The sequence below is a fragment of the Dasypus novemcinctus genome, chromosome 16 (genome assembly GCF_030445035.2).
Source record: "Dasypus novemcinctus isolate mDasNov1 chromosome 16, mDasNov1.1.hap2, whole genome shotgun sequence".
Lineage (NCBI taxonomy): Eukaryota > Metazoa > Chordata > Mammalia > Cingulata > Dasypodidae > Dasypus > Dasypus novemcinctus.
The window spans coordinates 43,932,175-43,945,994 of NC_080688.1; the positions used below are offsets into that span (position 1 = coordinate 43,932,175).

Below are 13,820 nucleotides of genomic sequence, written 5' to 3' on the forward strand. Positions count from 1 at the left end.
CTCTATTTGAGATCATAGCAGGACTCCCCAGGATGGGAATCCAATACCTTCCCACTCATTATGCATTATGTGAGTCTCCACCCACTGATGCAACACACTATGAAAAGATGAACACTATACACTCCCTAGAAGCCTGCCCCAGGTGTGCCCTGTCCCACATGCCTCCCACTTCCAACACCTTAATCAAGTAACCCTCCCCTGCCACACTTGCCAAAAGAACATTCTCAATGTTGTAGTTTCAACTACATACCTGCAAATCCCCATAGTTCACTTGCTCCCTATCCTCCCCCAGTTCCATTACTTTAGTTTTCTGTGTTCTTATATTTAAAGTACTTCTCTTGTAAAGTAGCTATAGTTCCTTTTTTTTTTTTTTCTTTTTCAGTTTAATATTCAATCTCTAACTTGGATTATTTCAGCCTTATCATTTAATGCAATATGGGATAGAGTATATCATTTATTATTCTTTTCACTTTAGCCTATCTTTTTTTCTTTTTTTATTGGCTTATCTCTTTTATGATCCTTTTTTCCTTATTTTGTGGCCTCCTTTTGATTAATAAAAATATTTTTAGAAATTTTATTATTTTATTTTTTCCTTCAATTAAATTGTTAACTGGATCGTTTCTTATTTTTAATGTTATTTTTCCTGGTTGCTCTGGAAATTTCAATATGCAATCCTGACATATTGCAGATTATACCAATTTTCAGTTTTACCTCTTCCTCGATATTTCTAAAGTATCTGAACTCTTTATTAACCCTCATATCATTACATTATTTTGTCACATACATTAATTTTTAAAATAGTTTTAATTCCTTAAATCATTACTAGTGTTTGCTTTATACAGTCAATATTTCTTGATATTTACTCACACATTTGCCCTTTACAGCAAGCTTCATTCTTTTCTGCATTTCTTCCATTTTTTCAGTCTATAATCATTTTCTTTCTTTTTGAAGAACTTTTTTTTTTTTTAAATATTTATTTATCCTCATCCCCCCCCCCCCCATTGTTTGCACTTGCTGTCATTGTGTGTTCTTTGTGTCTGCTCATATTCTCTTTAGGAAGCATTGAAAAGCGAACCTGGGACCTTTCATGTGGGAGAGAGGCACTCAATCACTTGAGCCACCTCTGCTCCCTGCTTTGTTGTGTTTCCTCTTTGTGTCTCCTCTGTTGTGTCATCTTGTCTCAGTTTGCCATGCCAGCCCATTGTGCCAGCTCACTGTCTTGCTCTTCTTCTCCTGGGAACCAAACCCAGGACCTCGCATCTGGTAGATGGGAGCTCAATCTCTTGAGCCACATCCACTTCCCAAGAAGAACTATCTTTTAATACAAGCTTATTGACAATTAATTCTCTCTTAAAAAATCTTTTTTATTTATTTTTAAAAGATACTTAGATTACATAAAATGTTACATAAAAAGATATGTGATCCCCACTTGCCCCACTCCCCATACCTCCCACTTATCTCCACATTAACAACTTCTTTCATTAGTGTAGTACATTCATTGCAGTTGATGAACACATTTTTGAGCATTGCCAGTCAGCATGGATAATAATTTACATTGTAGTTTACACTCTCTCCCACTCAATTCTATAGATTATGGCAGGATATATAATGGTCTGTATCTGTTATTGCAATGTCATTCAGGACAACTCCAAGACCCCAAAGTGCCCCCTTATTACACTTCTTTTTCACTCTCCCTGACTTCAGCACCTCCAGTAGCCACTGTCTCCACATCATTGATATAATTTCTTCCATTACTAGAATCACAGTAAGTCTAGTAAGGATAGTAGAATACCAGTAAGTCAACTTTAGTCCATATTTTATTCCCCAATCATGAGGATTCTGGGATGGAGATGCCCACTTCACCTTTAATTGAGAGGGACTTCAATCCCATATGACTGATGGATGCGACTTTCTTGCTTACAGTTGTAGACTCCCTTGGTTCCTTGGTGTGGTGGTTGCCTCATCTCCTTGTTAGGTGTCCTGGGTGAGTCCAATCAACTGGAGAGTAGGTATTGCAACTCTGCTGAGGCTCAGGGTCCTGCTGGCACATGGACAGCTCAGAGATTCTAGTCTCTTGGACTCCAGCACCAACTATAAGTTCAAATAAAAGGGACAGAAGAGCCATGTGCAGAGAAGTCAACTGAGTCCAACTCTGTCACACTTGGGGGCACAAACTCTGAAGTAGGGCCACTGGTGAGGCATCAAACTCCAAAGCTATCTGCCATAACCATAGGACCTGGGTGTTTCCAGAGCCCTCAGTAGCCCCACTAATTGGGCTAGTATCTACATTGGCTGTCTATGAGATCCTGCTGAGATATACATAATTTTACCTCCCTGATGACTTACCAACTCACTTTGAAGCCCCTTAGCCATATAAACTCATTTGACTTTACCTTTTCCCCCTTTTATTCAAGGTTGCTTTTCAGGTGCATCACCAGCCAGTGTTTGGCAGTAATCCCTCAGTGCCAGGGAGGTTTATCCCAGGGAGTCGTGTCCCATGCTGGGGGGAAGGTAATGAATTTATATGTTGAATTTGGCTTAGAGAGTGGCCACATTTGAGCAACACAGCTTTCAGGAGGTAACTCTTAGGCACCCTGAAGCCCTAGGCTAAGTTGAAATTTCAAGAGCAAAAGGCTCATAAGCATAGTTGTTAATATCAAGGGCCCATCAATGGACCATCCTTCTTCACTAGTCATTGCACCTGTAATTGGGGGATTGTTTCTGTTTCATTAGAGAATGGGGCAGAGCTCACCAGGATGGGAATTCAGTATTCTTTTGGTTGGTGTGTGAATCTCTACCCACTGTGGCAATGCCCCAAGAATATTTGAACATATTTATATACCTTATATGTATGCCCAGGTGGACTTCCTCCCATATATCCCACATCACTGACACCCCACATCAATGATCCTCCCCTGCCATAGTTGTAACCCTTCTGTGATCCAAAACTTCTTAAAAAAATGAAACCAAGAATATTGTCATACTCAATTAATAGGAAAATGAGCTAATAATGATAGGTTTAAACATAAGAAATAAGATGCATAATAACTTAGAAAAACTAAAACTAAAATAAATTTAAAAATTGGGGTATTAAAAAAAAGAAAAATATTTAAAAAAATTTTTTGGCATTTTGCCTTTCATCACTGTAATGCCTGTTACCCTGTATGTACAGAGGCATTTTCTTTCAGTTTTCCCCCCAGTGTCTTATTTCATTTTAATTTCATTTTCAAGAAGTTTTAGGTCACAGTAAAGTCACATACAGAATATAGGGGACTCCCATATACCCAACATCCTTTCCCTTTTCCCCCTTCCCTATTAATAACCTTTTTACATGTCATGGTACATTTGTTACAACTGATGTACAGATATTGAAACATAGCTACTAACCATGGTCGATGGTTTATATTATGGTTTATACTTTAGACCATACACATTTATAAATTTTTGATGAAATTTAAAATGGCCTGTATCCATCATTGCAAGATCATGCAGAACACTGCTATTGCCCCCTAACTGCTTTCTCTTCTATCTATTCTATTCCTCCATCCCCCTCCCCTCAGGGCCCATAGTGACCACCAGGCTTCACTCCTTGAAGGACAAGATTCATAGATACTTTCAAGAACACTGAAGGCTTGACACACTAGTCTGTCCTCTCCTGTTAGGAAATGCCCTTTCTTTCGAGAGACACCCTCCTCTGTTTGAGAACATATCAGGCCCTATAGTATGGAATTCCAACTCCTTCCCACTCATTATCTGGGTCTTCCCCCACTAATAGAACACACTATGACAAAATGATCACTCCCACATTCTCTAAAAGACTGCCCCAGGTGTGCCCTGTTAAAAAAAAATCTTAAAGTATTTTTTAATCCTTTTTAAAGGTTATTTTGGAGGACAGAGAATTCTAGGTTAGCAGTTATTCCATTGCCTTCTCTTTATCGTTAATTTTTACCATTGAGAAATAATCAGCTAGTCTTATTCTCATCCTTTGAAGGTTGTATGTATGAAAATTTTTCTCTTTGACTTAGGTTTTAAACAGTTTTATTAAGGTTAGCTTAGGTGTGGGTTTTTTTTGTTTTTTGTTTTCATTTTTCCTGCTTGAGTTTGCTGAATCTCATGGTTCTGTAAGTTGATGTCTAACAGTTTTAAAACATTTGACTGTTTTTTCTACAGTAATTCTTCTAAACCTTTCTCTTCCCCCTTTTTTTATAAGCTAATTTCATGTATATTACTTTTTTTTTAAACTTTGCCCAAGGAGTTTTGCATGTACTCTTCCGTTATCATTTTTTCTCTCTGTTCTTCAATTTGGATATTTTTTTTGTTTTTGAGTTTACTAATTTTTTATTCTCCATGTCCAATCTACTGTTGAGTCTATCTATTGAGTTCTTAATTTTAGATATTATATTTTCAGTTATAAAATGCTCACTAGCTATATTTCATAACTTCTGATTCTGCCTTGTATTTCTTCTTTTATCATCACTTAACCCACCATTTCCTCTGTTTTAATGAATTTTGAGTAGAATAATTTTTTTTTTCAGATTGCTCTAATTTTGGACTAACTTGTGAGTCTGCTCCTACAATCTGATTTTCTCCATGGGTATTGCTTTTATGGTGCTGTCCCTTCACATATCAATGCTTTGGGTTACTTATAATTAAATGATCTCTATGAAGCTATACTGGCTCTTAAATGTTTTATTCTTGAGAAGTCAATAAATGCTTTCTGGTTGAAACAGTTATTGAACATCTATCCAACAAGACACTGTGAGGGACTTATGGGTATACAGAAGCATAGGGCATCATCCTGATTTTTGTAGAGCTTACAATCAAATAAAGGAAAGAAAAAGCCTATATGATATAACTATAGTACAATTAAGTGCCAGATTGTATCGTGGTGACTATACGGGCAATATTTCAGGGAAAAGAGATGTTAGGGTGGGTTACGGAAACAGCAATAATTACAGTAATAATCCTGAGAGGTAAATAAATTCTTATGTAACACTTGGCAATACGACTATGTAAAACTGTACTGAGAATAAATTGCCCCTGCTTTTAACTAGAATAAGCCTTTTATTGTCACAATAGAACAATTCCTAGTGACATTGGGATCGTCAATATTTCTACTCTATATTTCTGATTTTTAGACTTTTCATATTGCTGTTAGATTTGAATCCATATGGGACCTCAGCCTTCTTGAGATCTGTCCTTTTTCCATTTTTATTACTCACTCTTTGTCTTTATGTGGCTGCCTTTCCTGAACTGGAATGTGATTAAATTAATTGGTTAAAAAATACACTGTGTGTCATGCTGTGAATATTGGGTTTAAATACAATTGCAGTAGGTTGCACTAATTAATTAATTGGATTTTATTTTACAAGCTTGGAGTTAAGGATGCTTGAGCATAACATGTAAATTTATGCAGAATGTGCATGTCAGTATTTTGATTCAAGCATCCTGGCACATAGGAAAAAAAAATACTGAATGTAGAAAATATGACAGAAGCTGGATTTATTTACCTTGTGGTTTGAATTATCACCTAAGCAAACTCTGTATAGGGCCTGGGTTGCGTTGGGCTGGTATACAGGAAAGAGGGAATTAAAAACTTAGAACATTCCAAATTAATTTATTTCAAAATTCTTACAAATAACTAAAGGTAGGAGATAATATATTGATCCATTGAAATTTTTTCTGAGTTGCCTTTTAAGAACCTTTTTATACCTTAACTGATAGCTCCTCTTTTATTACTCCATCCTGGGGTTAACCTCAATTGTATCCATTCCCTCAACCAGCATTTAATGAGCTGCCATAGTGAGCATGTACTTGTGATAAAATTGTAGATATGCAGATTAGCACAGTACAATCCTTCTTCCTGAGGGTTCAAAACTTGGGGGGTATACATGTGCACACAATTAATTATGACGCACAGTGATAACGATGCTAATGAATCTCAGGATTGCTGGCTGGAAGTAATGTACCACCATTTTTAGAAATATAGTAATAACCAAAGTGGAATTTGGTCAACTAAGAATGCATTTGGTGACCAGTAATAGAAAACCCAATTATAGTGCTTTAAACAAATATTTTTCTCACATAATAGAAAATCCTAAAACAGCGGTCACTGGTATTAGTTCAGAGGCTCAATAATATTAGTAGTACTTAGGCCTGTAAGATTTTCTTGGCCTTATCCTTAAGGTCCAAGATGGTTGTTCCAACCTTAGGCCCCAGTTCTGCTTTGAGGCAGAAAGAATTAAGGAAGGAGAAAGGGCAAAGGGCTTTTTCTTTGTTAAGTTTATGTTTTCATTTAGGAATGGAGGCTTTTCTTCTCTCTCAGTCAGTCTTCCTGTTACAACTATTGGCCAGACTCAGGACATATGCTGAAATTTAAAGCAACCATTGACTAAGAGGAATGCTAGTGCTAGGACTAATTACCAGGACAGGAGATACTCCTTGGGGCTGATACAGCTCCTCTCTTAGATCAAGGTTTCCTTTTACCTGTGATTGGAACAAGTTTTTTTCATTTTTTTGTTTTATCAGGAAAAAAGAGGGATGGTAATGCTTGTATCGAAGCAAAAGACTGTGTCTACCATAACTATCACCTCTAAATATTTGTAGGGATAACTTCAAAAGACATAGCAACCTATCTTAAGATTCTTTTCTTCATCCCTCTAATTCTTCACCCTCCTCAGATCCACACAGTTTCCCTAAAGACCTTCGTTTTACCCCTTACTCTCAGATCCCCCCCACAAAAGATAACCCGCTCTTTGCTGAAATCCAGTGATACTCTTTCGACAATGGCCAGCCTTCTCTCCCTCTCTTTTACTCACCTTGCCATACTGCTCTTCTTTTCACATTTCCTTTATTTCACCAAATAACTCTGTCCACTGCCAGCTTCCCAAAGAATCATTTGATTTTTCTCAACTGAGTATGGACCTCTGAAAAATACAATCAGTTCCTAAACTTGACAGAATTTCTCAAGAAAATCAGCTTATTACTTATAATTCTACAATACCTAGAATAATCAAAAAACTAATCAGGAGATACCTTTTTCTTTATAAAGGCAGAATGGCAAGAGTTAAAGGGGGAGGAAAAATAAAGAACACATATACAAATAATTTTGTTCTTATTACATATAAATGCTGCAACAGGCCTTAATTAGTCAGCACAGAGAATAAAATAAGTTGAGAGAATGGGTGAACGAGCCTTCTGGGGTTAAGAGAAGAAATGGAGTCCAGATTATATGGCAGGAGGTAAAGGAAGGGTTCAGTAAGAACAGGAATGAAAGTATGAGAAAAAATAATGGTGAAATATTTTGCATGCCACTTTCTGATCCAAATTTATTGTCTCTTCCTTCTTTATTTTGTCCTTAATTTGAATCACTCAATATTTACTACTTTGTTTTCAGATTCTGCTAGCTCTACTCACTCCATAAACATTTTGTTTGATAAAAGAATAAATTACTGGATTTTGTAAATCTGTTCCTCTGCTCACTTTGCCTCTCCTTATACCAGTTCTTAATGAGAGCTTTTTACCTTAAAGACTTCTGCAGAAGAAGACAATAATTGTACAAAATGTTTGTGTTTCCTATACCAACACTTTGAAATAAATCCCCTCTTAATTAATGAAGTGCATGTTTTATTTTGGTTTTACAAAAGCATGATGTCCTCTTGACTACTAGGTTTGTAACCATTCCAGTAAAGGTGCCAGTTTTGTAGGAATTTATGACTGACCTCTATTAGTCTCTGGCTTTGATGAGTTATACATCGACAATATCAGAATGATGCCTTTTAACTGGGACTTAATTTATTCATGCATGCAGTAATCAAATAATTATTTATGAATTGTGATAAATATCTTGAATGTGATGGATTTGTTAAAGAAAATAAAATGGTTACCTTTTTTGGGTGTTCCGGGAGAATACCTCTTTCTGAGAGGGGCTTTCCAGAAGACAAAAACAACTGACCTGCAGTGGTTCTCTGAGAAAATGGAATACAACTTACAAGGTTAACGTAAGCAACACTTATTGATAAAACTAGTTTTAGTACAATAGAGACAACTTATCAGAATGAACAAGCACACCATATTAATCAATGTCTCCCGCTTTGTAAACCTATCAGAACATTTTCTTACTTGCTCTGTATTACATGCGCTTACCGTTTCCAACTCCTGGATAGAGTTTTTCTATTTTCTAAATGGGATGTTGCCCTATTCATGAATCTCTGAATACAGCTATGAGATCTTAAATTGCATGAAAAATTTTTCTTTTTTCAATTTTGGTGATGAATATGGGAATCAAAAGTGATTGCTGATGAATCTGGAGACAAATAGAAAGGCAAAAATGCATGATTTGAACCCTTTGAGTTCTCTGACCTCTTTGCTCACTGCAAGAGTCCTGGGTAAGTCCCTCTTGGATTCAAGCTCAGACTCTGTATTTGAGCTCTCTGCTCAGTATCTCTTAATCCAAAGGTTAACAGATCAATCAAAATTTGAGTCTGAGTCCCTAGCCTTTTGATCTAGTCCTCAGTTTCATTTTTGCTACTGCTGTTTTCTTTGTTTTGTACACAAGATAAGAAGTGAAATGATAAAGATGGAATTCTCAAACTCTAAAAACTTTGATTCTCCACCCTCTGACACCCTGATATATATCTTGTTAAAAATTTACAAGGGTGAAAGCTATGCTAATAGCAAAAGTCCACCAAAAACAACTAGAGTTGCAATGGCCAATACGGGAAACATTTAATTAGACAAACATACTCTTCTCAGAGGTATGATAAAAAAAAAAGTGTTCTCAAATTAAACATGCCACATGGGATGCCTTATTTTAATTAATTCTACTAAGAAATTGCAAGACTCAAAACTAGCGAGTTTTGTATTTCTATGTTTTCATGTCTCAGAATTTTTATGTCTTGACTCATGGCTGAAAAATTTTAAAGTAAAGCTGTAAACTCTCTATGTCTATAGGTATGTTTGTTGTCTGATATTTTTCTAATGCCATATGATATTACCAAATTAATTTATAAAAGTCCTTAAATGTGTTCTACTCAAATGAGATATTCAAGTTCACATAATTCAGATAAACATTGACAAATGGAACTAATTAAATACTGCTAGTTAAATAAAAACAGTTATGCCTTCTGAGTTATCAATGTTAAATACAGTACAAGCATATAATTTTACTCTACTTGGGTATGTACAGGTTTACTAATAAAATAAATTAGAATGATATCTACTAGATTTTATGATGATGAAAAATGTAAATTTGTTTTGTCAAACTGAGTTATTATTCAGACAAACTTTATTTTAAGAATAATTGTGTTTGTAGACTATTGGCTTGAAGACAGTTTCCAAGATCTTTTGGTAATTTGATAACTACGTAAGGTATACACGATTTTTATTTTTATTTTTTTTTAGGAGGTACCAGGGATTGAACCCAGGACCTCATAATTGAGAAGCAGGCACTCAACTACTGAGCTATAACCACTCTTCAAGATGTATTTTTGTTATGGAAAAAGAGAAGATTTTTTCCTAAAGTAAAATGACTGGCTATAGGATAAAACTTAAATGGATATAGAAAGTAGTAAAAGGTGTGTGGAAAAGGTTTTTTTTTTTTGGTCATAGTCAAGGTTGGCTAAGAATCACGGGTTCACAAGATTTTTAAGAGTTTTCTTGGTGTCTTCATACAAAAACAGAATTTGATTTTCTCTCTGTTAAAATGACAAAGTTTTCTTGGATTATTGGTTTGTTCTCAGTAAGAGGTTGTAAAAGTCTTTTTTAAACTTCTGAGTAATCTGCCTAGAAGCTGAAGTTTCATATCAGAATAATCTCCTATGCTTTATACTGACCATATCATCCTTTATTGGATCTTCATCATAGAAGAATAAACCTCACTTTTGAAAAAACTTAAGGTTTTTAAAAACAAGATGTTAACTTCTGTTTACTTTCAGACTTTTTAAAAAATTTTCACTTTGGTTAAATAGGAAACTAAATATTGTTTCACAATAACCCATGATCCTTTTTTTTTTTTTTAAGATTTATTTATTTATTTAATTTCCCCCACCCCGGTTGTCTGTTCTCTGTGTCTATTTTGCTGCGTCTTGTTTCTTTGTCCGCTTCTGTTGTCTGCGGCTCGGGAAGTGTGGGCGGCGCCATTCCTGGGCAGGCTGCACGTTCTTTCCCGCTGGGCGGCTCTCCTTACGGGGCGCACTCCTTGCGCGTGGGGCTCCCCTACGCGGGGACCCCCCTGCGTGGCAGGGCACTCCTTGTGCGCATCAGCACTGTGCATGGGCCAGCTCCACAAGGGACAAGGAGGCCCGGGGCTTGAACCGCGGACCTCCCATGTGGTAGACGGACGCCCTAACCACTGGGCCAAGTCCGTTTCCCCATGATCCTATTTAATAATGCTCATATCTGACAGCTTTTTGACATTTTGCCTTCCCCAAATCAAACTTTAAATGATGTCAATTGCTCTCAAACTACTTGGGGGATTTCCAAAGGATGCCTGGGAAATCATAAAGGATTTGTTCTTTCACTCTGTGAAAAGAGGTGCTAGAAATAATTAGGTATATTTGCTATGTTATGAGTTGCATGGTAAGTGTTGTCAAATTAAATAGGATTTTCTAATCTAACTTTCTGTTGTCTAAATTTGTATGGGCAAAATTCTATTAATATAAACATTTTAGAAATTGTTTAAAGTTCGTAGAGATTTGTCAATATCTTCACTGTCCATGAGATAACCTAGTGGTAATCTACCTGATATTTGGCAACAGAGTGGTCATAATTTCAGTTATTCTTTAAAAATGTTGCATTTCATAGAAACAACCAAATTTTCTTCTCAATTGCATTATTTTTGTAGTGAAATTTCATCAGAACTTTCACTTTCATGAAATAGTAATAATTTAATCATAGCAGCTTTAAGTAATTTATCATCTACAGGCAATTTTTATTTTCATGCTTCCCTGAAAACACTGGCATTTGGCAATTGGCAATGGGTCAGAGTGCTTCATCTTCAACAAAGAGACCCAGGGAAAGGTCTCCATCAGGAACTCTGGGGAACAGGCTTCTAATGATATTGCTTAAATAATTTTGAGACCATACTATTAGACTGAGTCAAGATTCCAGAATTCTAGTGAAGAAGCTGATGGGTTCATGAGATTGCTAACACAAGATTTAGTGCAATGAGGACTAATTACTTAGGACTAAACGAAGTGCTAGAGAATAATCACAGTGCTGTTTGGATTATTGCTGATATTTTAATATTCTATTTTCTAGATACAAGGAAGCCCTTATGCTTTTCCTTTGGGTTTTCTATCATTCATAAAACATTTATTTTTTTTCCTCCCCTCCTTGACTCTCCAAAATTCAGAAATTCTAATTGAATATTCTCATTTTTATGGCAAAATAATTATTTGCATAGGTTCAGTCTGGCTCTTTTCTCCTTGTTAGTATGATACAATGGAAGGCATTTATTGCACAACCAAAGCTTTCACTGGAATGCCATGCTTGAGAATGATGCTCATTAAATCAGACATGACCAGAGGCTTTTTAAAAATTTATTGAAATATATCACTCATATATAAGCATACATAAACTATAAATGTATAATAGTTGTGAACTTACAAAACAAACATATATAACAACAAACAAACATATATAACATCTCACCCTACCACCAATAACTTGCATTGTTTTTAAACCTTTTTAACTAATGATTAAAGGGCGTTGTCAAAATATTACTACTAAACGAAGTATTTTTCCCCTAACCAATCTGATTATTATTTTCTTGATATCATTTATATATGAACATACATAATCAATTAAGTGTATAGTAAAAGTTGTGAACTTACAAAGCAAACATGCATAACATCATACTGGGGTCCCATACATCAACCCTTCACCAACACCTTGTATGGTCATGAGACGTTTGTTACAAACTATGAAAGAACACCGTCAAAATCTTACTACGAATCATAGTTCTTATCTTACATTTGGTGTGTTTTTCCCCCAACCCTCCCTATTATTATTATTTAATTTTTTTTTTTATGACAGAAGATGTAAACTTATAAAACAATCATGCACATGTGCAGAATTCCCAAACAATACCCCTCCATGAACACACCACACTGTGGTGGAACATTTGTTACAGATAAAATAATATCATCTGATTATTGCCATGTCCATAGTGTACATTTGGCTCACATTTCCCATACTGCCTCAGTATCAACACAGTACATCTTTTGTATAGATGCAAAAAATATTATATTATTACTAGTAACCAAAGTCCATAGGTCACTCCAGCTGTATTTTTACCATGCTTCTCCACATTCCCATCACCCTGCAGTAGTGATATACAATTGTCCTAGCTAACAAAGGACACTCTTGCATTTGTATCATCAACACAGTTCTCACCCACCTCTTGGTTTACTCTTCTATCCAGTTCCTAGATTATTCTTAAGCACTCTGTCAATTGGCATTTACATAATTAGACTACCATTTTCAGTCACATCCCATTTATAAACTAGCTGTTATTCACTGTGTATTACCATCCACTCTATACATTTCCACAATTTTACAGTAAAGCTAATTAAAACTTCTACATACATTAAACGTCAGTAGTCCACTCAGTCCTTCTCTTATCTCCTTTAAGAATCCGCCACCTACCACCAGGTCTTGAATATATTTTCCAACAATTTCTTCTAGAAGTTTTATGGTTCTTGCTTTTATTTTTAGTTTTTTGATCCATTTTGCGTTAGTTTTTGGATAAGGTGTGAGATAGGGGTCCTTTTACCTTCTTTCAGCTATGGATGTCCAATTCTTTCAGCACCATTTGTTGAATGGATTGTTCTGCCTGAGCTGTGTGAGTTTGACAGGCTAGTCAAAAATCACTTGACTATACCTGTGAGGGTCTGTTTCTGAACCATAAATTTGGTTCCATTGGTCTATTTAGGCCAGTACCATGTTGTTTTTACGACTATAGATAGGTATGATGATTTAAAGTCTGGAGATGAGGGTTCACTTTTCCTTTTTATGATGTTTCTGGCTATTCAGGACTCCTTATCCTTCCAAATAAATTTAATGATTATGTTTTCAATTTTTTCTTTAATGCTGGTGGAATTTTTATCAGTATTGCATCAAATCTGTATATCAACTTGAGTAGAATTGACATCTTAATGATATTTTATCTTCCAATCCATGAACATGGAATGTTCTTCCAATTACTTAGGGCTTTTTTGATTTGTTTTAACATTGAGTTGCAGTTTTCTGAATACAAGTGCTTTACATCATTGGTTAAGTTTATTCCTGATTATTTGAGTTTTATCTGTCATATTTTATTTTCACCACTCTTTTGACACTTTTAGTTACTTTTATTGATATAATCTTCATTTCTAGACTCTCTTTCAGGCCTCTCTCTCCTGTATTTTCTTTTCAGACTCTAGCACACCCTTTAGTATTTCCTGAAAATATGATCTCTTGCTTAGAAATTCTCTCAGTTTCTGTTTATCTGTGAATATTCTAATTTCACTCTAATTTTTGAAAGGCAGTCTTGCTGGATATAAGATTCTTGGCTGGAAGTTTTTCTCTTGTAGTATCTTAAATACATTAGACCACTGTCTTCTTGCCTCCATGGTTTCTGGTGAAAAATCAGCACTTAATCTTATTGGGTATCCCTTATATGTTATGCATTGCTTTTCTCTTGCTGTTCTCAGAATTCTCTTTGTCTCTGGCCTTTGACATTCTGATGAGTATGTGTCTTGGTTGGTCTATTTGGATATTTTTGGATGGGAGTTTGTTGTGCTTCTTGGACAGGGATATCTATGTCCTTCAATAGGGTT

General features: G+C 35.6%; 1 long non-coding RNA gene across 2 annotated transcripts; it reads right to left on the reverse strand.

Moving 5' to 3' along the window:
* Positions 1–1,393: 1,393 nt before the first annotated feature.
* LOC139436622 (uncharacterized) lies at positions 1,394–8,524 on the reverse strand. Of its 2 annotated transcripts, XR_011645903.1 has the most exons (4): positions 8,146–8,524; positions 7,887–7,967; positions 6,819–6,926; positions 1,394–2,091 (listed from the first exon to the last, which is right to left on the reverse strand). It is a non-coding gene; the product is annotated as an uncharacterized lncRNA (long non-coding RNA). The 2 variants fall into 2 exon arrangements; XR_011645902.1 differs by lacking the exon at positions 8,146–8,524 and having other exon boundaries at positions 7,887–7,995.
* Positions 8,525–13,820: the final 5,296 nt, after the last annotated feature.